Consider the following 23,352-nt stretch of genomic DNA (forward strand, 5'->3'; position numbering starts at 1 on the left):
GTAGTACACGTGCAATTTCACAATACAGAGAATATACAAAAGATAATCAAGGAGGCTTCCCATTTCCTGAAATTAGGGTTCTCATGTACAGCTATAACAACAATCAAGAGAAATGGATTGTGCTCCCGACAGAACTATGAAAAAAGGTCAGAGGAAGCAGGAGAAACAAGGAGCGGATGCCGTTTATGCCTCAGAGATGTTCGCACATTGCAGGAAGCCCTCGTCAGCAGAAAGAGTGATCTATAAATACACTCGAGCAAATCTAACTAACGTACCATCTTGGAGAGAAGTCGACTCTCCAAACCTGCCAACGTCAACAACGAGAATTAATTCTTTCAGTACACCGTTCTGGAGAGAGGCAGAATCCTCTTACATGACGGTGTCGTCATCAAGAACTGATTACTCTTAACCATCAACGAAGAAGACCAATGCCACACTGACACTCTGCACTTGGAACACCAGAGGGTCCTCTCACCTCTTCTGTGCAAATACGGATGACCTCTGGAAACATAACATCATTTGTCTACAGGAGACATGGATCGATACTTTGCCTGGATGCGATGGTTACATCGTTTCTATGAACCCAGCAATAACACGAAAAATAGGACGTCCGTCTTCTGGTCTCCTTACCCTGATTAAAATCGAAGAAAATATACGTCTGGTGGATAGTACCAATATTTCTCCTTGGATCCAACAAACCATTATAGAAATTCTATCCACTAGCACGATTAAAGGATGCGTACATCGAGGAACCCCTCAGACGTTAGCAATATTTAATTTCTATTGGAACCAGGCAGCGATTGAAACAGACAACTTTATTGACATGCTGTTATCTGCGATAGATAATCTCGTTTTGGAACTTAAGGAGATCGAAATAATAGTATGTGGAGATCTCAATATTCATTTATTCGACAAGCAGGGTCGACTTAAGGACAAAGCACAGTTATCAGCGAGTGCAATGATTTGGACCAAGGAAACCACCTTGAGGCAGCTTAACTGCACCTACAAGTTGAAATCCAGTGCTACATCTTTTACTTGGACGAATGGAAAACAAGTAGAAATTCTAGATTATATATACATCTCGGCAAATCTAGTTCCTAAATTACAAGCTCAAGCGAATACAAGTTCTGTTAATAGTGACCATCATATTATCAGCATCACCCTGAAAGTGCCGTATAGTACAGGAGATAAAATCAACTTAATTCCGTTGGAAATCAACATGGCAGGCACTAGACTGCGTATCAATGACAATGAAATGGGGAAAATAATAACATATCTGTCCAACACACAGACTGGCGGAAAACTAATAAACTATGAGTGGATTCTGACTCCCTGTCTGCGGAAGACTCACAAACAACTCCGCAATAAGAACACCCACACTCACGCATACAATCCCCAACTCAGAGAAAAGAAAAAAGAAATGCGGGGAAAGACATCGGAACTTAAAAAAAGGAACTGTCCGAACATAGAAAATGAGATCCGCAAAGTCAAACAGTGATACAGGAACTGGACAAAGAAAGCAAAAGCTTTGCTCGCGCAATATGATGCAGAAGCCATGTTAGCACAATTGAAAACGAATAACACGAGAGGACTGTGGAATCTTCTAAATCCGCAAACGGACACGCACCATAATATCATTCAAGGGATTTCTGAAGGTGCATGGATTAGCCACTATGAGTCGATTTATAAATTGACCACGAGTAAATAGCTAATTGGTCTGTATCAGAGAGAAACGTCCCCATGGACAAATGCCTGGACACTCAAATCCATCATCACAATAATAAAAAAGCTGAATACATCAAGAGCGCCAGGCCCCGATGGCCTGAGCAATGTCATCATAAAGAAATATCCTGAGGACTGGGCCAGATTGTGTTTACATCTATTCACCACGATCGAACGCTGGAAACAAATTCCTCTTACCTGGATGAAAGCCATCTTGATACCCATATATAAAGCAGGGGACAGAAAATTGCCATCGAACTATTGACCGATCGCCCTTTTAGATCCGAATGGAAACATTTTCGCAACACTGCTGCTCAACAATCTTAACATATGGATCAAAGAAAGTAAAAAATTTGACATCAGACTAACTGGATTCACAAAAGGTACGGGAACACATGTAAATCTCATGATTCTGAATCTATTGAAACATGAAGCGATGGCCAACAACTATAACATTTACGCAGCATTCATTGACTTGCATATGACTTTTGATATGGTGAATAGATCCACCCTATGGGAAAAACTCAAAAAGTGGAATTGCCCGTCGACAGTACTGGAGCCAATTATCCAACTATACAACAACACAACATTTAGAATTAGACTATCTCAACAAGGCCATTTATCTGCACCTATCAACGCAGAGAATGGTCTTAAACAAGGTTGTCCTCTTGCTGCAACACTCTTTAAGCTCTACACCACAGATCTACCTGATGCTCCTTGCTTTTTTGGGGCCAATCCACCTAAATTGAACAACCATCTAATTCATCACCTAATGTATGCAGATCATATTGTCATTTTGGACAAAACTGAGATAGGGTTCCAAAGAAGCTTACGGGAGCTTGCAAAATACATGAGTGAAAACAAATTAGAGATAAATGTTGATAAAACAAAAATTTGGGAATTGATGCAAAGAAAGTCATAAAAAAAAGGACTTCCAATTTTACATGAATGACAAAAAATTGAGCAAAGAGTCATCAATAAAATATCTGGGTCTCCTAGTGAACCAATTGCAAGTAGAAATACCCTGGACAAATCATTTAAGAGCTAAAACTTTGTCATTGGCAAGACAAGGCTTATTCCTACATAGAAAATTTGGTCAATTTTCGCTAAAACCGATTGTCATTTTCTATCGACAAAAAGTGACTCCCATTTTAACCTATGGCAGTGAGACACTGATAAACCTTGACCAATCTATTTGGGACCGTCTGGAGGGTCTGTTCTGGCGGAAAATATTGGCTCTACCAAAATCCTTTCCAATCATCAGAATTAGACACGAGGTTGCTTTGCAATCCCTGCGTTCAATAGTTGAGTGGAAAAAAATTGAATTATACAGAAAGATGATTAATGAGGAAGACATCCCAGCATATCGAGTCTTTGAAGAAAGACAAAGGCCTGTTCCTGCGCCCCAGGTCCCCCCATTCCATCCTTCTTCATCGTGGGGTGAGGGCAGGAGCCCCCCCAGCCCAGCAGAGGATCCAGGCTCCGAGCGAGCATCAATGACAGGGCCTGCCTGACCCTGTCCCCATACGGCGCCTGACTCGCCCATGCCGGGCGGTGCACGGTGCGAAACCGAGGCTGAGCCTCGATTCCATCAGCTGGATCCGCCGGCAGGCGGAATCGCCGGCGGCCAGTACGAAGGCCATACAAAGGCCTGTTCCTGCGCCCCAGGTCCCCCCATTCCATCCTTCTTCATCGTGGGGTGAGGGCAGGAGCCCCCCCAGCCCAGCAGAGGATCCAGGCTCCGAGCGAGCATCACGGACAGGGCCTGCCTGACCCTGTCCCCATACGGCGCCTGACTCGCCCATGCCGGGCGCTGCGCTGCGCGAAACCGAGGCTGAGCCTCGATTCCATCAGCTGGATCCGCCTGCAGGCGGAATCGCCGGCGGCCAGTACGAAGGCCATACAAAGGCCTGTATCCACGCCTGTTACGCGCATGGGAGCGCGGCGTGGCCACCCCCCCCTGCACAATTTTACTACTCTCCAACCGATAGACTACCACTCGGACAATGAAAACGTACTGTAAGTACATGCCAGCACCGGAGACACTACTGTATGCTTGTAATCTTAACCGCTTTACTGACATGTGCTCCCGGTCTCAAATACTGGTCGCCTACAGACCACATTAGTCTGCTGTATTGTGCCCTTTGGTCGGCTATAGACCACATTAGACTGCTGTATTGTGCCCTTTGGTCGCCTACAGACCACATTAGACTGCTGTATTGTGCCTTTTGGTCGCCTACAGACCACATCAGATTGCCGTATTGTGCCCCAGGGTCGCCTATAGACCACATTAGACTGCTGTATTGTGCCCTTTGGTCGCCTACAGACCACATCAGATTGCCGTATTGTGCCCCAGGGTCGCCTATAGACCACATTAGACTGCTGTATTGTGCCCTTTGGTCGCCTACAGACCACATTAGACTGCTGTATTGTGCCCTTTGGTCGCCTATAGACCACATTAGACTGCTGTATTGTGCCCTTTGGTCGCCTATAGACCACATTAGACTGCTGTATTGTGCCCTTTGGTCGCCTACAGACCACATTAGACTGCTGTATTGTGCCCTTTGGTCGCCTACAGACCACATCAGATTGCCGTATTGTGCCCCAGGGTCGCCTATAGACCACATTAGACTGCTGTATTGTGCCCTTTGGTCGCCTACAGACCACATCAGATTGCCGTATTGTGCCCCAGGGTCGCCTATAGACCACATTAGACTGCTGTATTGTGCCCTTTGGTCGCCTACAGACCACATTAGACTGCTGTATTGTGCCCTTTGGTCGCCTACAGACCACATCAGATTGCCGTATTGTGCCCCAGGGTCACCTACAGACCACTTTGAGGAGCTAGCGCTGTGCCTTATGGTCGCAGCTCGCCCTGACACTAATCCAATATGCAAACCTGTCCGCCCCTCATCATGTTCCCATTCTGCATTCTCCCCAACCACACACCCTGCTTGGGCCACCACTACTGGCCCCATAACAACGGTCTCAGCAAGCCGGCATGCCCCCGGCATCACCCTATCCCATGTCCTACACCGTTCCTTCCCTCTACTCCCCCATTCCCAAACAGCACAAGTCTCACCCCTAGGACCTATCTGAATACCATCAAGCATCATGCTATCAGCCCTGATCCAATCTCACACGTATTGCCCACTGCAGATTCACCTCACCACAGCCATACTGAAAAATTCTCTAACCCCGTGACAGGTGTAGCAAGACACTCCCGATTAAGGTCTCGTACTATCAACCACCCCAACCCAGCCAAATATGAACACACACCTCCCAAACAAATTAGGCCCAGAGTACTTCCCCCTCATCAAAACCATACTCCTAGCCAGAAACCCAACACTACTTGCAAACCAGCCCCGGACACCCCCAATAAACTACTATCCACCTTTAAAGGAGCGCTTATCAATGCTCGCTCCTTAGGGGCGCATGCTATAGAAGTTCACGACCTCATTATGGAATCACAGCTCGACATACTAGTAGTCACAGAGTCCTGGCTCCATCAAGCATCAGGTCCACTACTAACTCTGGCAATCCCATCCGACTACACCATATTAAGAACAGATAGGACCCACTCACAAGGAGGCGGTGTTGCTATAATAGTCAAGACTAAATTACAGCTTAGATCTTGTCCCATCGAAAGTATTGAAGGGTATGAAACATTACTCGTAAAATTTCCCATAAATGCTAAAACTACGATTAACTTAATAGTAATTTATAGAGCACCTAGCCCCAACAACCACGCAGAGGCTGAAAATCCATTGCTATTAGCTCCACTAATAAAACCTAGCTCAAAATACATCATCCTGGGTGACCTTAACCTAGGTTTCAATGACAGCCAAGATGCCAAAGCAGAATCACTTCACTCCGCCCTGAAGGACATGGGCTTCAGCCAACTAGTTAATGCACCCACACATATCAAAGGCAGGACTCTTGACTGGATCCTCTCCCTTAATTCCCCCATAACCATTGAGGCCATCTCCCCTCTTACTTGGACCGATCACCATAACATTGTATTTACAATCAATCCCTCCGAACCCACACAAAAGAAACCTAAAACCATGATTACCTATAAAACTAGAAACGCCCACAAACTCACGCCAGAAAACCTCACGCCTCCTCTTTCAAAAATCCTAGATTCTACCTCGATCACTAGTGACAACCCCTGTCTCCTAGCAGACATATATCACAACTGCCTCACTGCAACCGTTAATGCTATAGCACCGCTCACCACTAAGGCAAAACGCTCAGACAAGCGATCTAGCTTCTGGTTCAATGATGATCTTATCGCCCTCAGAAGAACCAAACGCACATGCGAACATGCCTACAGAAAGCACACTACTGCAGAGGCAGAAAAAGCCTACCAAGAAATAAACAAAACCTATAAAACAGCTACTATTACCTACAAATCTAATGCGTATAATAGTAGGATCAGCAATGCGACCTCAGATACCAAGGAACTATTTGCCATTCTAAAAGAATTGGAAAACCCTACCCCAGCCATGAACCCAACCATCCCCAGCAAGGAATGGTGCACCACTATTCAAGACGCACTAACAGCCAAAATTGAACTACTCCAAATAAAAATCACATCCAAAAAACAATCACTAGCCAACAAACCTGCCCTCCTTAATCTAAATCGACCACATCAGGAATTCACCAGCTCCCCATTCCACTTCACACCAGTATCCCAAAATATAGTGTTTGACACCATCGCCAAACTTAAAGCCTCCAACTGCAAAGGAGATTCTTCCCCGCATCAGTAGTCAAATCCTGCACCCACACCCTCACCCCCATTATCACCAATTTTGTGAACGCATCCTTCAATACTAACCTAGTACCAGCTAGCATCAAAGAAGCCTGGGTCACCCCTCTCCTGAAAAACCTACCCTAGACCCTACTGTGCCCTCTAATTACAGGCCAATAACAACTGTCCCATTTCTCCTCAAAATATTGGATAAATTAGCATACAACCAAGTCCAAACTCACCTTGAACAAAACAACCTCCTTGGCACGAGGCAATCAGGCTTCCGCCCCAACCATAGCACAGAAACGGCACTCCTTGACTTAAAAATCCAGATGGATACCATCAGAGACTCAGGAAAACTCTGCATCCTCCTCCTACTCGATCTCTCCGCAGCGTTTGATTTAGTAGACCATAATAAACTGTGCGCCACACTAGCGAAAGACTTCAACTTCTCCACCGAAGCTACTACTTGGATCAAATCTTTTCTTGCTGACCGCACCTCCAGGGTCACCATAGGTAAAGAAGCCGCCGACCCCATCATAGTACCCATTGGTGTCCCCCAAGGTTCCTGTCTCGCACCAACATTATACAATGCATACAGTAAACTCCTCTTCTCAGCGGTAGACGACATGGGTGTCATCTACACCAACTTTGCAGACGACACCCAGATCCTCATCCCTTTATCGGGAGACTACACTCAAGACACCGACACTATCAACAAAATATATGCCATAATCCAAAATTGGATGGCACTAAATAGCCTCTGTCTCAATGATGAGAAGACTGAGGTTCTCATTGTGGGCTCCCAATCCAAAATAGAAGCATTACATGCTGATTACTCATCCATCAACATCGATGGCACAAACATAACAGTACTCAAACAAGTAAAAACACTAGGTGTCTACCTAGATGCCAACCTCACCATGACCAAGCACATTAACACCCTCTCTTCCTCTACCTCCGACACCTCAAAACTTATTGCTCTCAGTCGCCAATTCTTGACACCCACCAACTGTATCACACTGGCAAGAGCTCTAATCTTATCCAGGCTCGACTACTGCAACATACTCTACCTGGGTACCTCAAAAGCCAATCTAAACAAACTACAGCTTATTCAAAATAAAGCCCTTCGGGCGGCCCTTGGATTAAGGAAGTCAGATCACATCTCAAATATTAGAAGAAACCATCACTGGCTCCCCATCAAAGCCAGGGTCACATTCAAAGCCCTGTGCGTCACATTCAAATGCATCCACTCTTGTGTCCCCATATACCTCAACCACGCCATCACCAAAAAAGTATCAAAGAGGCCCCTCAGATCTAACAGTCAACTACTTCTAGCCATCCCCCGTTACAAGACAACCAAGGCAGGAGGCAGTAGTTTCCAATACCTCGCACCCACATATTGGAACACTCTTCCCCACCCCATCAAAAATGAGCAAACGTTCTCAGGCTTCAAGAAATCCCTGAAAACGTGGCTATTTAACCAAGACTAATATCCCTTTCCATGCTTCAGGAAATATCACTGTACTGAAGCCCTGCATTAAATGTCTTTGTGTATGATTATTTTGTATTCACATGCACTGCGCCCGATTGGCAATCTCTAAGAAATGTTTTAACCAAGCTGTCTGTAACATCGCCGTGGTACCCAAGGGTTTGGGCGAGTAATAAATGCAATAAATAAAATAAAATAAATTAAGGAATATCCCAGTGGCTAATACAGTCCTAGCAACGTGGAAAAACTAATTGAGTCCCATAATGGCTATAAACACCATATCCCATGAGATGTTAATGAAGCTACCGCAATGCGCAAAAAAAAGTATACAGCAAAATTATTGGATTCGTACTATGGCTGGAAAATCCCAATTCCAGATGAATTTGTCATGTGAGATAGATATTCGTGCAATGAATGACCTGCCGTCTTATCTCAAACAATTTCCGGATAGGAAAATCAGGGACCAATTTTTAAGATTACGATTGAATCAATTACCCACACGAGAACTCATGGCAAAAAACAGACAAATTTCGAAAGAAGCAGCTTTCTGTAGATTTTGTGAGAACAAACTGATGGTGGAGAAACTACATCATATCATTATGATCTGCCATGCGCTTACGGATAAGAGAAATTGGTTCAGAGAAATGATATATACGAAGGGGCCTGAGCTAGATAGCAGTGATAGAAGGAACCTCATCCTGTCAGGGAACAACAGGAGTCTGACAACAACCATCGTTCAATTTTGGAACCATATTGTCTCCATACAAACTTGGGGGGCAGAGGGCAACCTGATCTTATAGCAGGAAGGTACATAGCATTAATGAAGAATGAAGATGAATAGATAAAGGGAAGAATTAACTTAAATAAATTATACTATGTAAATGAAGGAAAGAATATTTGTTCCTATGTATAAATGAAAAGTTTTTTTCTCTGAAAACAAAAAAAAACAAAATCATTTTAATTAAAAAAAAAAATTTCAATAAGCTACTACAACACCGATTTGACAGAATTCAGCTAATTAAATCTGCAGAAACTCAACAATGCATTCAACAAAAGGGGAATAATAACATGAGTACAACTGACTAACACAAGTCAGGCACAAAGGCTACACTCCAAGAGGAGCACAAAATTACATGAATAAATGAATTAATAAAGTCAATAAAACGCAGCTAACATAAGGAATTTACCCTGAAAGAACACTTGAGAGATATATGACTCTGTGAGGATAGGATTATAACGAATACAACTTAATCACTCAATCGCTTGAGTGCACATTGACATTAAAGCTAAGAAACAACAACGAAGTGCACCAGTAAGGACAAAGACTACAGCACATTAAATGCAGCATGTCATTATTCTCATAATGCAGCATTTGTTTTGAGTCCATTTCTTGAACAATAAACTGTGTCAGCACAAAACAGAAGAAAAGAAGAAAAGGCACTACAAATTCAGAGAAGTACTCATATATGGAGTGCAATTCTCAGTATTGAGAAATCAAAGAAAAATATATGCAGACCTGCAGAATATAGAAAGGGGTTGGCCTGAATAGCAATAAACGACCATGTCTCGTGATAACTCAAGTGGAGATGCAATGTCAAACCAATATGTGCAGGGACAATTAACAAACCCAGTTAGCTATCTGCGCCGCCCTAACCCATTCAGCCTTGAGCCACAAGATGATCAAGGACAGCGTTGGCAAGTGTGGATAGATGAGTTTGAGGAATTCCTGAGGGCAAGAGGAAATCAAGATGCCTCTAACAAAATGGACATATTTATAAATTTATTAGGTAAAGAGAAGAGAAGTGTTATTACAGTCCTTCCAACTCAGGAAAGAACAACGTACCAAATGTTGATCTCTGCCATTAGCAAACGATTGGTGGTCCCTCCCAATCGGGATTACGAATGTTACATATTTCACCAGTGCACACAGGGGCCACATGAAACAATTGCACAATTTGTGTTACGGTTACAAAAAAAAGCAGCATACTGTGAATTCGCAAACTTTAGTGATGATGAGGCGATTAGGCTAAAAATAATTGAAGGATGCACATCATCGCAGTTTCGGAAACATCTCCTAAGAGTACCTCTCCCATTGAAAGATGTCCTAGAATTGCCAAGAATATATGCAAGAGTTGAGACACAGGCAGCTAATATAGGAAGCAAAAGAGAGCTGGATAATATAGCTGACATAGAAGGACAGTCATGATATTCAAACCTGCCACCCCGCCAAGACGCCTGGAATGGTAACGCAGAAGTCGACAGGAAAGACAGTGTTATAGATGTGGATTTGAATTTCCACACAAATGTCAATGTCCAGCCCTTGGGCAAATGTGAATGCGATGTGGCCAAGGAAACCACATCCAGATCATGTGTAGAGAGAGGGCCCCATTAGTATCAACATACAGGCCCAACTCAAAGTTAATACCAAACAGGGGATACAGCAGATTGAGATTTCCCAATGCGAGGGCATACCGGAAAAGAAAGAACATACAGTCCAATTTTAACCGTTATGCAAAAGTACATCAGACACAGCCAGGACTTATCAGAGCAGTGGGAAACCTACAAATCAAAGAAACCAAATATAAGACTCTGAAACATAGTGGTGAGTCGCAATTATACCGAAGAGAAGATCAAGGACAGAGTAGAGGAATGTCGGTGGAAAATAAGTATGAAAGTTCTCCAGTTGAAGAAAATCATCGGGATGATAATCCGCTCAGGCAATGTCACAAGGGGAACTCAATATTTGGGTTGAATGAAGCATGACAGAGAGCATTTGATACAATCAAGAGTGAACATACTAATGATCTGTTTGCAGAAGGATTAAGGCTGATCCCATCATCCAAGAGGCCATTCAGCTCAATGATACTAGTAGGTGGCAATGCCTAACCACTGAACATTTTGAGAATGGGGAGGTGCACAGGAGGGATGTGCAAAGACTAGAAAGAGCGCAAAGTAAATTGGCCACAACAGATCAAGGGCTACTGCCTAGAAGAAGTTAGCTGGGGGCTCCGGAAAAGATTGCAGGCCGATTCACTAATGCTAAGAAGTTATCGAAACACTCCTCATGAGGTGGCTGGGCGTGTTCCAATTGAACTGGTGATCCAATATCAGCTCAGAACCCGCCTTCCACAGCTTGAGAACTATATTCTTGTAAAAGGTGAAGAAGTTGGGGAAGGTGAAAGGTACAAAGGAAAGAATGACAAAGATTGGACAACTCGCTAGAGGAGAGCTGCTGAAGAACATTCGATACCAATAGGTGAGAATGTACTGGTCCGACAGAAGCAGCAAAGGAAGATGGATAACAGCCATGAGCCAGAGCCCCTAATAGTCACGGCCGTCAACGGGACCATGGTTACGGCTATGAGGGATGATGGTAAAGTAACTGGAGATGATTCATTCTTTCATAAAATGTTCAAGGATGATTCAGATGGAGAACCACATGTGGAAAGTGGAAATGAAGAACCCGTTGGCCTCATGTCACTTAAAGATGCCGGACATTCTCCACCTTGTGTGCATGGCAAAGAGGTTTGAGGGGACACTGGTAGCCCTCACAGAATTGCTCGCAAACACTCACATCTTATTGAGCAGATGTAGATGTGATCTGGCTGGACAGATGGAGAGGGTGAACATATATGATAAGCAAGGGGGAGGTGTTGTGGCTGAACAGAATGTGGAATGTAGCCAAGGGAGAACTTGAGGGAGGAATGGAATGGAACTGGAAGGAAGGGCAGTTAAGATATAGGAATAAAGGAACACAGACATGCAGATCGTCTCTTGTCATCATTTAACTGACACATGCTAATTATAATTGTATAAATGAGGTACACAACACCTGCGACGGTTGCACTTCAGAAAGAAAGTATGCCAGTGTCAGAAATTACACTGCCATGATATGTGCTTCCAGGTGCGCCTGTCCTGTACCAGAGCAAGGGGCTGACCCTTGTTTCTTGGCATTTTAAAGCGCATCCCGTATGTGAATGTGAGTTTAAAATGCCCAGATATGGCCGCCATCTTTGCGCAAATTGCACGAAGGGGGAAAAAACAACATTGGAATGAGCGCATCTAAGATGCACTCATTCAGGTGCCCTCTGTGAATTTGGCTTCCACTTGCTTTGGGGCAAGTCGCTTTCCCCCAAAAATGTTTTGAGAATCTGCCCCAAAGAGATTGGAGTGGTGCTTCTAGTTCTGATCTTGAGTTGATTCACTCCTACCCCAGCAATCATTGTTACAAAATTCGACTGGGATCCTACAAAACTGGCTTACGGAAGGTTCTCCAGGGCATTCATCAAATATTTTATCTCCCCTGTTAAACCTAAATACTTAAATACAATCTAGTCTCGGGAGGATTGCTCAGGGGCAAAGTGCTTGCATTGGAAGCAAAACGACACTCAGCAACACAGGTTCAATCCCTGGGTCCATGCTTAGAAACCTCTGGGTAGCGCATCATAAATAAACAATCATGTCATAACTACTTGAAAATTAGCCACTGGGATTTCAGATGTATTCAGACAACATGCAAATAATTTTTACACATGGAAATGGAGGGGAGAAAGTAGAGCAACATCACAAGTGAGAACCTACCCTCAGAGAGAAGAACCAATGCAAATTAGTGATTTAACTACCACGGACATTAAGAGTACCCATCTTCTCAGTGTATGTGAATCCTTTGAGTATGTGAATCCAGATCTCAATCCCTTCTTGTCTTGGGCTTGGGTGTGCAGGTTATTATGTCTGACCTGTTAATCTTCATTATCTTGTCTTGTGCTTTGTTGATAATGTCAGTAGAGTCCCCTCTCTTCTTAAATCTCTCTGACAAGAATGTACACTCTTTTTCAAAGTCCCCATCCTTACTACAATTTCTGCATGCCCTGCACAACTCTCCTGTTGGTATATTTCTTCTGTGACAACTGTTGGCATGTAGTGTCGAGTTGACTTCTGTGATTTTGCGATATGTCGCAGTTTCAATAAGGTTATCCCTGATATAAATGTGTAGGTCTAGGAAATTGATATTATCAGGGTCACAGTGCCCAGTGAATGTTAGACCAAAGTCATGGTGTTTAAGAATTCCATATAACTAGTGAAGCTCTCTTTTGTCAAATTGCATATGATTACAATGTCGTCTGTAAACCCCTTCCAAACAATGATATTATTCTCAAATTCATTATTGTGAACTGCATGTACACTTTCATAATGTGACATAAAAATTTTAGCCAATGATAGTGCAAATTTGGCCCCCACTGCGATTCCTTTGGTTTGGGGATAGTAGGTGTCATGAAATAAGAAAGCATTATTTGTAAGTATAAATTATAAGAATTCCTTAATCATTTCTAGATGTTGTAAGTGTGAGGCAGAAAAGTCACGTAATGTATAATCAATTGCTTTAATTGCAAGCTCATGCTCAATTGAGGTGTATAATGCGGAAATATCCAAGGTAGCCAGCATATAGCCTGTTTCCCATTTAACACTTTGCAACAATGAAAGTCTGTGAGTGCTGTTTCGAATATAGGCGGGTATAAGGTAAAGCTCCCTGATTGCAGTATCTATATATTCTGATACTATTTCTGTGGCTCCCCCAATGCCACTCACAATGGGGCGCACTTCTGGTAGGTTATCAAAGTTCTTGTGAATTTTCGGTAGAAAATATATTGTTGGCATAATCAGGTTCTTAATATTCAAAATTGCTTTTTCCTCATCTGTTTGGCTTAGCCGTTGATACCATTGGGCTACCAATCTGTGCATTGCTTGCACAATTTTTCGCGTGGGGTCTGATTGCATCCTGGAGAATCTATATGTCTCATCCCCATTTGAATGTAGTCTGCAGTGATTAGAATTATAACATTCCCTCCTTTATCTGTCTATTTGATTACTATATTATTGCCTTTTGACAGTGCTATAAGAGCAAGTAATTCTTGAGTACTCAAGTTGTTGAATGTGTGTTTGCTCTTAACTACTCTTGTATCCAAGTGAAGATGGATGTCTCTATTCACTGTCTTGTGAAAGGTGTCAATAGCATTCTCACCTGCCAGTTGTGGTGTAAATTTAGATTTCTTTTTCAATTCAGTGATTTTAAGATTGCTGGGTTGAACACCCAGCTCGTTGCATGATGCATGCAATCCTATGTGTGCTTCTTGCTCATGCAGACATGCTGGCATCTATTAAATATGGATAGGGATCTAAAATTTTACATTGAGAGAAAACCACAATGGTCATACTCGAGAGCCCATACACTGCGAAACAAACTGTGCCCACATTTTTAGATACAAGTAGAGTAGAGACAAGGGTAGATTTGGTAAGATCTAAAGGTTTCCACAAATGTGGAGCATGTAGTATGTGCAAGTATGCACATAAAGACTGCACCAGTTTCAAATACAAAGAAGGCTCAGACAATGATATAAAAGAATGTATTAATTGTAAAACTACACATGTGGTACATGAGATTATCTGCATTTGCAACAAATTGTACATAGGGAGCACAATCTAACAGCTCTGAATACATATAAGAGAGCATCCCTCGGATCTTGGCAGCCAAGATCCAAAACTGTCATTGGCGCCACATTGTCAGGAATGTCACCAATTTGACAATAAAAAGGACTTCAAGTTGTTCGGCTTGATGAAATAAAAATGCAATAAACTTGGGGGCGACCTCACACTCAAGTTACGTAAAATGGAATCCAGATGTATCTGTTTGATGAGATGTACAACAGGTGGTCTTAATAAGGACCATGACATTAATGTCTTTTTATGAGCTGAATCGTAAGCAATAAAATCCAATAATTGTAAGGAAAATATGTCCTAGACAAGTTGAAGCTGTGTTTGTATTTTGATGTTTATATATGCTGTATTCAATATACTACTACATCACAATGGCCTCAACTGTGAAGCACAGACCTCATGTCTGACTAATTACCAGTGTACTAGAATTGAATATGGAGTTATTGCACGGAAACACTTTTGTATAGGCGCGTTATAAATGGCATATCGTATCATATCATATCATATCAATGCAAAAAGACAGATCCACTATTCTTTGCACATGTGCTATATCATACTGGGAGAAATTGATATTACATTTTTTATCATCAAAATGAATTGCCAAAGAGAACTGAACATTTATAAGATGTGGTAATATATTAAGCCAAGATGTTGGACAATAGACAGTTATTCAGAGTAATTGAACAAATCGTTGCTTAATGGGCAGAATTCTGCATTAACAAGAGTTTTGATCTCCATAAAATGATCTGCTATACAATGGATGTTTGTGCACCCACAATGTCTATTTGTTTATTAGGCTGGAATACGTGTTATCTATTACTCCAACTATATAATATACAATAAGTCTAAATGTGCAACTTAAAGAGAAACACGTTATTGACGAATAAGTGCCCTTGAACCCGCTAGACAGTACCAAATCTCTCATTCGCTGCCACGCACACATTGATGAAACACTTCTAATAGCTTTAAACAACATTTCCCAAGCGTAACGCAATGGTTAGCGATAGATGACATTAAGCACTACATTCAACGGCAGCCATATATTGATTTGAATCCTTAATATTGCTAAACTACAAATCCCAATGCGCAATGTGGTGCACAGTGAGTGACGTCACTACGTATCTCGTGTGCGTGTTGTCCCGCGACATTATAGGCAAAAAAGATGGTGGCCTCCATGTGAAAGCATGCAGACAACACTTGGTGATTCTTGACAGGTCACCATATGGGCTACAGTGAGTACACTAATTAGAGAACCTGTTTTTCGCAAGTGGGCACTCAAGAATAGTTTATTCATCAATACCTTCAACACACAACATTACCTAATGAGGGTTATTGAATATTGCAGAAGCCAGAGAAAATGTGGTTTCAGAAAGTAGCAAATTCGAGGAAACTGATCATAAGATATGTATCTTAAAGAGGATTTGTACCACTCCTCAACTATACGGTATGCCCTTTATATCAAAACCACTTATTGGTTTGAGTTAAGCACACAGTCTTGTTGTATGCACGACTAATGGACTATGATCTGATTATTACAGATCACGTGGAATGGAGAGCCTAGATGAGCAACCATACCAGGTTACTTACCCTGCCTCCAGCAGCCCCTTAGTAACCTAGACACTAAAATGGATATCTGAATCATATTTGTCGGTTTGGAATATATATGACAATCATATAGTATTTTCAAATAGCACTCTGAGGAATATAAGATTGTTTAATTTACTAATAAGTGCATATATCTACTTTGTTTCCTTTTATTCTGCTCCCTCCCCCAACTCCTACCAATGGTATGTACTTTTGTTCTTATTTTACTGATAATACCATACATGTTACCTTTCTATGATTTCTACAATACTTATACATGGGAATGGCATGAATTGATTTAATTATTTACTTATAAACAGCTTTGAAAAAGAATTCTGTCGAAACATGTGTTGGCTGTTCAAATATGATTCTAAGAAAATACACTTATGGATGAAGAATATCATGAATTGTGTTAGGAATAGTTTTAAAGAATACTATTGTGTATTACAACTACAATTGACTAATAATACTTGGGCATAGCGCGTAGCGCAGGTGGAACTCAGATAGCTAATGCTTAATAGTTTCAATAGATACATTACCAAATCTAAAACCACTATTACTTTCAGTAATGATCTTTCGTCTAAGTAAGATTTCCTTTGTTAAGAGCAAATTCCAACGAAACATTAGCAGAATAGATCTATAATGAGGATTTGGGAACTGTGTCAAGAAGAAGGACAAAGTACCCCGTCTTTTGTGTTCATGGGACAGTTGGCTCATCGATTGGTAAGAGTGGGACAATTCAATTGTGTTAACCCAGTCTTGATCAAACATGCCCTTGGGTTAACCATTAATATATTGTTGTCTATCGTAATTTCTGACATTATATTTTCACCCTTCTGGCCAAAATGAACTAGAAACAAAGGGTTATTTACAGAGCTTTCTGGGCTCTTAAGTGCACCTTCCTGAACCTCATATAAAGAATCAGTGATGGGGGACATCAGTTTAGCAAATAAGTGTAACATACAGCACTGAACACTAGCTCTTAATGAAATGGTCCCCAAATCGAATCTAAATGCTGCTTACGGAATAGCATTCAGAATTTTCAGTACTCTACGCCACAACTTGGCCTCTATCAAATCCAATAGTTTAAATATAGCCGCATCGTAAAGTTCCAGGCCATATGTACGTTTTGGTACTATTTTGCCCTCATAAAATATAAGTACCGATTTAACAGCGAATCGCCCAAATTTACGATCTAATTTAGAGAGTTGGTTCTGACGCATGAAGGCTTTTTGAAGCAAAATCTCCCAAATATTCTTCTGGCCTGGTTGTGCACTAAAAATAAAACCCAAGTAGGTGACACTAAGGCCCTAAGGTCCTCATTACAACACCGGCGCTAAACCATGGTTGGTGCCGGTGTTGTAACGGGTCCGCCATGGTTCAATGGGGAATTACCACCCCATTCCAAGGTTGGCGGGGCAGTAATTCCCCATTGAACCCTGGGCCTTCCCCATTCACATTTTTGCCCCATAGGGCTCTATGGGAATGGGGAAGGCAAATTGCTGTACCGTACTTAGCACCAAGGTCCCTTTGCGGGTCCCTACTTTAACGGCTGGTCTAGACCAGCCGTTAAGGTTGGGTCCCGCAAAGGGACCTCGTAGTAAGGCGCTACGTGTTTAACGGCGCCACAGCCTTTTACGGCGCCGTTAAACACTTAGCGGCAGGGTCGTAATGAGGTCCTAAGACTTGTCTTGATATTTTCCAAGTTCCAGACTTGACTATTTGTTTTGTTTTATTTCCCCTGCGGCATAGCCAAGATCTTAGTTTTAGAGGGATTACTTAGGAGCCCGTTCTCTTTAGCATATTTAGAAAAACAATTGAGGAGTCTCTGCAGACCAACTTTAGAATGATCTAGTAGCAGAAAGTCATCAGCATAAGCCAACCATGATACTTTACATGTACCTATTCTAGAAGGATTAGGCCCGTTTCAGTGAGACATTCGGCCACATCAGACACATATTGGTTAAAGAGCCAAGGGGCCAAAACACTGCCCTGTCCTAGGCACTCATATGTACATAACCTGCTATATAGGTTGCCATCTTTGTTCAAGCGGATTCGAATCCCATTCTTCTCGTATAGGGCCATCACTAGGCAGAGGAGGCCCTGCGGCAGTCCCCAGCCCACTAACTTAGCCCACAATCTATTGCGATCCACTCGATCAAAAGCCACAGAGAGGCCAACTGATGCCAAATAAGTACACCCTACTGTATCTGACCAAGACCTTTCCTTGAAGATGTTTCAAGGTTAGTTTGTTGATATTTGTAGTGTGGCCTTTACGGAACCCGGTCTGGCATTTATTTAATTTATGATTAGAAGCAACCCAATTCCCCAAGTGGGTCAACAACAGTGAGGCGAAGATCTTGCAATCGGCATCGATTAAAGAGATGGGGCGATATTTTTTTTGGCTCTGACCTGCTACCTCTCTTAACAATGGGTACGATGTGGGCAGTACTCCATGCATCTGGCCCAATTCCAATGTTAAGAAAGCTACCACATTGCAAGAATAGGACATTTGCCCAATTAGCAGATCTGCCTTAAAGGTATTATTAGTAAACCCATTTGGGCCTTGGGCTTGAGACTTCTTGTATTTTTTCAATAGATTTTGGACAGTTTCAATATCAGGTGTAGGGACACAAGAGTTGTCATATTGGACGTACCCCATCAAATTTCTAGTCTTGGGCGCAATGCCATAAAGGTCCTGAAAGAACTCAATCCACTGGTGCTCAGAAACAGTGTTTAATTGGGAGGTAATAAGAGCAGCATCCTGATCATTCATCAAGGACCAGAACTTACCCACATTGGAGGTGACCAGAATTTGGAGCATGCTTTCAACATCACACTGCATCATATATGCTCTTCTTGACTTACAAATGTTTTTATTTTTGTGTGATATATTCCTGATGCAGTCCATGTTTTCCTTGAAGTCCAGTGTCAGAGCCTTTATTTGCCTAATCGCTTTCCTCATAGCTGTCTTGGCATTAGCCAACTCTTCATTATAACTGTGTACAGTTTTTGAGGGTTTTAATGGTCAAAACTTGGAGTTCAATCTTACCCTATTAATCATATCAGACATAAAATCATCAAAGCTGTTCACATTTAAAGCTCTAGTTTCCAATCAAGCGAAGTTGATCACATGATAGAACACAGGTCCTGGTTTAGAATCACAATATTGGGATCAGACCACCGTATTGCATTCCCAGAAGTGGTTGTTCTTAAATGTGGCCATTCCCGGGTACTAATAAAAATGTTAAATTCAGCTTTTGAGATATTGTGGTCACTATAAACATTCTTAAATACAGAAAAGGAGGAGCACAAATTCAACAAACAAGCATTGATACAAATATAATCTAAAATCTCCTCTATACCATGTATGCATGTTGGATTCTTGACCAAAATCTAGCCCATTTAATGGGTAGAGCCCCAACGCCTCTAAGGCCATTCACCAACTCCTACCAGTTTGAAATGTCAAGTTATGTGGGAACATGTCCGCAGGCATTTCAAAGAGATCAATTCCAGGAGCTTGCAGCAAACAGTTTTAATTAGGATCCCCAGCCACAATGACCCTACCATTATCATTATTAGTTGACCACTGTTGAATGAACTCGACAATCACACTTAGAAAGAAGTTGAGGACAGCAACCCCTGATGCCAGTACACATTAAGTAATAACAGTTTAAACTGCAAATCCTCAGACGTGAGTGAAATTGCCATCACCCCAGAGGGGAGATCGGGAAAGGGTACCGCTGTCAATCCCAAGGACACATCAACTGCAATTAGAAGCCATCCAATGGTCAACCCTCCCTCCCAAGATGGTGTGGCTGCTTGATTAAGCACCTGGAAGCCATCTAATACTGGGGATGTAGTCAACCAAGTCTCTTGTAACAGGATGCAATTAGATTCTTTTAACACACAAAGCATCGGGATTGTTGAACAAATGGAAACTTCCTCTAGTATTCCTTGATTTTACACTCAAAAGCATGCTCTCAGTGGCAACAGCTGTGAGGGGGCTATGGGTCTGTTTTCCAACACAGTGTTGATGTGAGTGCGGGCCAATCTACATTATTGCCATCCACAAGGTCAGAACAATTTACTGCAGATCTTACACCGTATCTAGTGGGGTGAAATAATATCCATAGAACCCCACAATCCCCTGTGCCTGCTCCCTTCTGCAAATTTACATAGCTAACATCAAAACCAAGGGCCTGTAACCTTAACCTACCAGAGCAAACCAACTCTTTCATCAGATTAGATTTGAAATATATAATTGAAGTTTCAGAGTGACTACGGTCAGGAAAAGCAACCCGCTCTATATCGGCAGATATTAATAAACCCAGAGTGGGTATTTTCAGAAAAGATTGATAGAATATTAGTCCTGTTTAGATACACCAGGACATTAGAGCCCAGTGAACTGGTTAATTTTAGGTTAAATCCACTCTTATTTGGTCACAACTCTTTCCTACTTCCCAACTGGTTTCTGCCAATCGGCCCCTCAGATCATCAAACTCCCATGCCTATCTGTGTATACTAAACGGTTTGGGTTTAACCTTTTCCAAACTGTCCCATACACACACTTGGTCCAGGTTGCACCTTTGACATATGTAACCTCTTCAACAGTTGCCCTACCCCAGTGGCAATCGTCAGATACAGATTTGGATGTAATAGCCCCCTATAACTGTTCCCTGAATCAGTTTGTTGATTAGAGCCTACAGCACTGATACTCAATGACTGCTGGAAAACAGAGGACAATGAGCAATAGAATTTGCTCAACAAAGTCTCCTGATCTTTTGAAAGAAGGGGAGGTTGGGAATTAATATCCAATTGAACAGGGCGACAGGCATCTCCCGCATTGGCATATTTAGCACTAGATGGTAGGTGACTCACCTGCTCAGGGTTGTTCACAATCCTGTGCAATTTGATGTCTTGATTCAGTTCATTTAATGTTGAAACCTGCTCTGGGTGGATTTCTAGGGTCTCAGTTCTATTTGTAGAGTGCGAGTCAGAATGAACAGACTGAGCAGAGAGAATTCCCACCGGTAGATTGTTCATAAGTCCAAAGCTTGATCTTGGAGGTAATGTAGCCGGTGATGAAAAAGGAAGTTAGGATTACTTAACTGGAGATTAGAAACTGTCTGAATGGAAAAGTCCACTGTAGGTAGCTTGGGAGTAGTTGTTGCATGCGTGATAAGTTCTTAATAATAGTAATGTAGACATGACATGCCGGTCCGTTAGTACAGCGAGTCGAGCGCTCACTTTGACATCTGTGCAGAGCCTGCTGATGCAGGTTCGAATCCTGGTAGGGCCAAACTCAGCCATTCATTCTTCCGAGGTTGATAAATGAGCACCACACACCGTGGGTAATAATAAGCAGCGCTCAGATGCCTTAGGGTTCGTAGCAATATATAAATGCTAAATTATTATTATTATTATTATTATTATTATTATTATTATTAGAAGGTTGGGGAACTTTATAAGCTACACGATTGGAGTTGAGTCTCAACGTACTTTGAGTCTTTTTCAGGGTGCTCAGAGGTCGTTCTTCACAATTTTAGCCATTTTTACTTTGGTCGGATTATTAATGGTACTAGTGGCACTTAGCGAGTTTCGTACCTCAGGAACCTCACTCTGATCACATGGTTTCAAGGGAGGAGGTGATTCTCTAGTCAAATCAATGACTGCTCGTTCCCTATTTATGGTATGTGGTGTCAGTGGAACTTCCTCTGGATAAAAAGTCTGACATGCATTGACTGTCAGAATATACACTGAGACTATTTCCACAGAGTGATCATCCCTCTCCCTGGGATCTGAGGAGGCAGGGCCAGTTTTGCAAATAGGTAGACAATTCCCACATTGTTGGTCAAGTGATCCACAAGTGGTTGAAGCTGGCCACAGATTCCTAAGGTGTCAAGTTTAATATTTGCCTCCAATGGTATTAGAGTGTTAGCTTTCAGCTCATTCCATATATTATCATATAGAGCCACAAAGGAACTTAGCACCATGTTGAGTGCTGAAACAGTTAGGTTGGTTATTCGAATTCGCTCATCAACCTCACAAAGGGTATGGTGCATGGCTGCATCCCCAGAATATCTGTTGCCACAAATGCAGAGTCTGACCTCAGACGTGCATGGCCATCAGGTTCATTTGTAATAAAATAGTTGTCAATGATGTTTGTTAATTCAGTAGGAGATCCTGAGTGGGAGCCATTGCAGGTTTGTTGAGTTACGCTGCCCACCATGCATTCCGGGGCAGAACCTGAGTTGAAGCTGCTCTCCAGGGCTAAATCAGCAAATTGAATTATACTGAGATCTGTAAAATCTTGTATCCCTGCCAGGGCACCTTTCTCCCTCATAACCAAATAATCCAGCATAGCAATTCCTTATACTGGAACTACAGATTTAATTTCAGTGCTGGTGCCTATGGCTCTGGCAAAATAATGGTCAATAACTCTCTGGCCAGCAATAGGTGAAAAAGTAGTATTTTGGCCTGGTGTTTTAAGTGCCAAACAGGACTTCTTCAAAGTGAGTGAAATCCCAGAGCATTTAACAGTCCAACAGATTTTCCAGCAGAGTTTTCCTGAACTGTAGTCGCCCTTGGTGAATTAAAGCGTCCAGCAACAACTCTTCTTTGGGGTTTGGTGCGAGTACAAGAGTGAACTTTGCCAGCAAAGAGGTCTCCAAAAGTGCATCGGCATTTCTGCCCCCATTATATTGGGTACAGTTAGTTCCAGGTTGCCAGCCTGCGATACTTGACTTCTGAGACCCAGTGTCATGTTCTCAAAGAATAAGGCCTAGATCAAACGGAAATTCTTCCCGCAGTCTCTAGCTCAATAAAGAAATAGAATTAAATATAAGAACCAGCAACTGGCCTGAAACAATAGGCTTATATATACCCATTACATACTTGCAGCATATCGACATAATCGATATGCAAATGTTGAAAGGGGCCATTAGGTCTCGGGATAACTCCTCTAACTGTGCGCAGTGTGTGCCCAGCAGTGAATTATTTGACAAACGGTGCAATTCAGTACATAGAATGCAGCGTGTTCTAACAAATTTGGTACAAACCAATCTTCTGCAATAGTTGCAGCAAGGTTTTCTCTAGTTGTGTGGGCAGGGTAGTGTAGCTGTTCCAGTGCCACCCTTAATAAGGCTACAGGCATTACTGGTTTACCAGCACTGTCTTGTCTCCACAATGTTTACAGTACTCTAAGCGCTTTCCAGACTGCTGCTCTGCAGTTATTGAATGGTGCTCCGTCATGAGCAGTGTTAAACATAGTAACACCAGCATATCCTGCTCTGGACCAAACGTCATC

Source organism: Ambystoma mexicanum, chromosome 2p, assembly GCF_040938575.1.
Source record: "Ambystoma mexicanum isolate Mex_15411 chromosome 2p, UKY_AmexF1_1, whole genome shotgun sequence".
Taxonomy (NCBI): Eukaryota; Metazoa; Chordata; class Amphibia; order Caudata; family Ambystomatidae; genus Ambystoma; species Ambystoma mexicanum.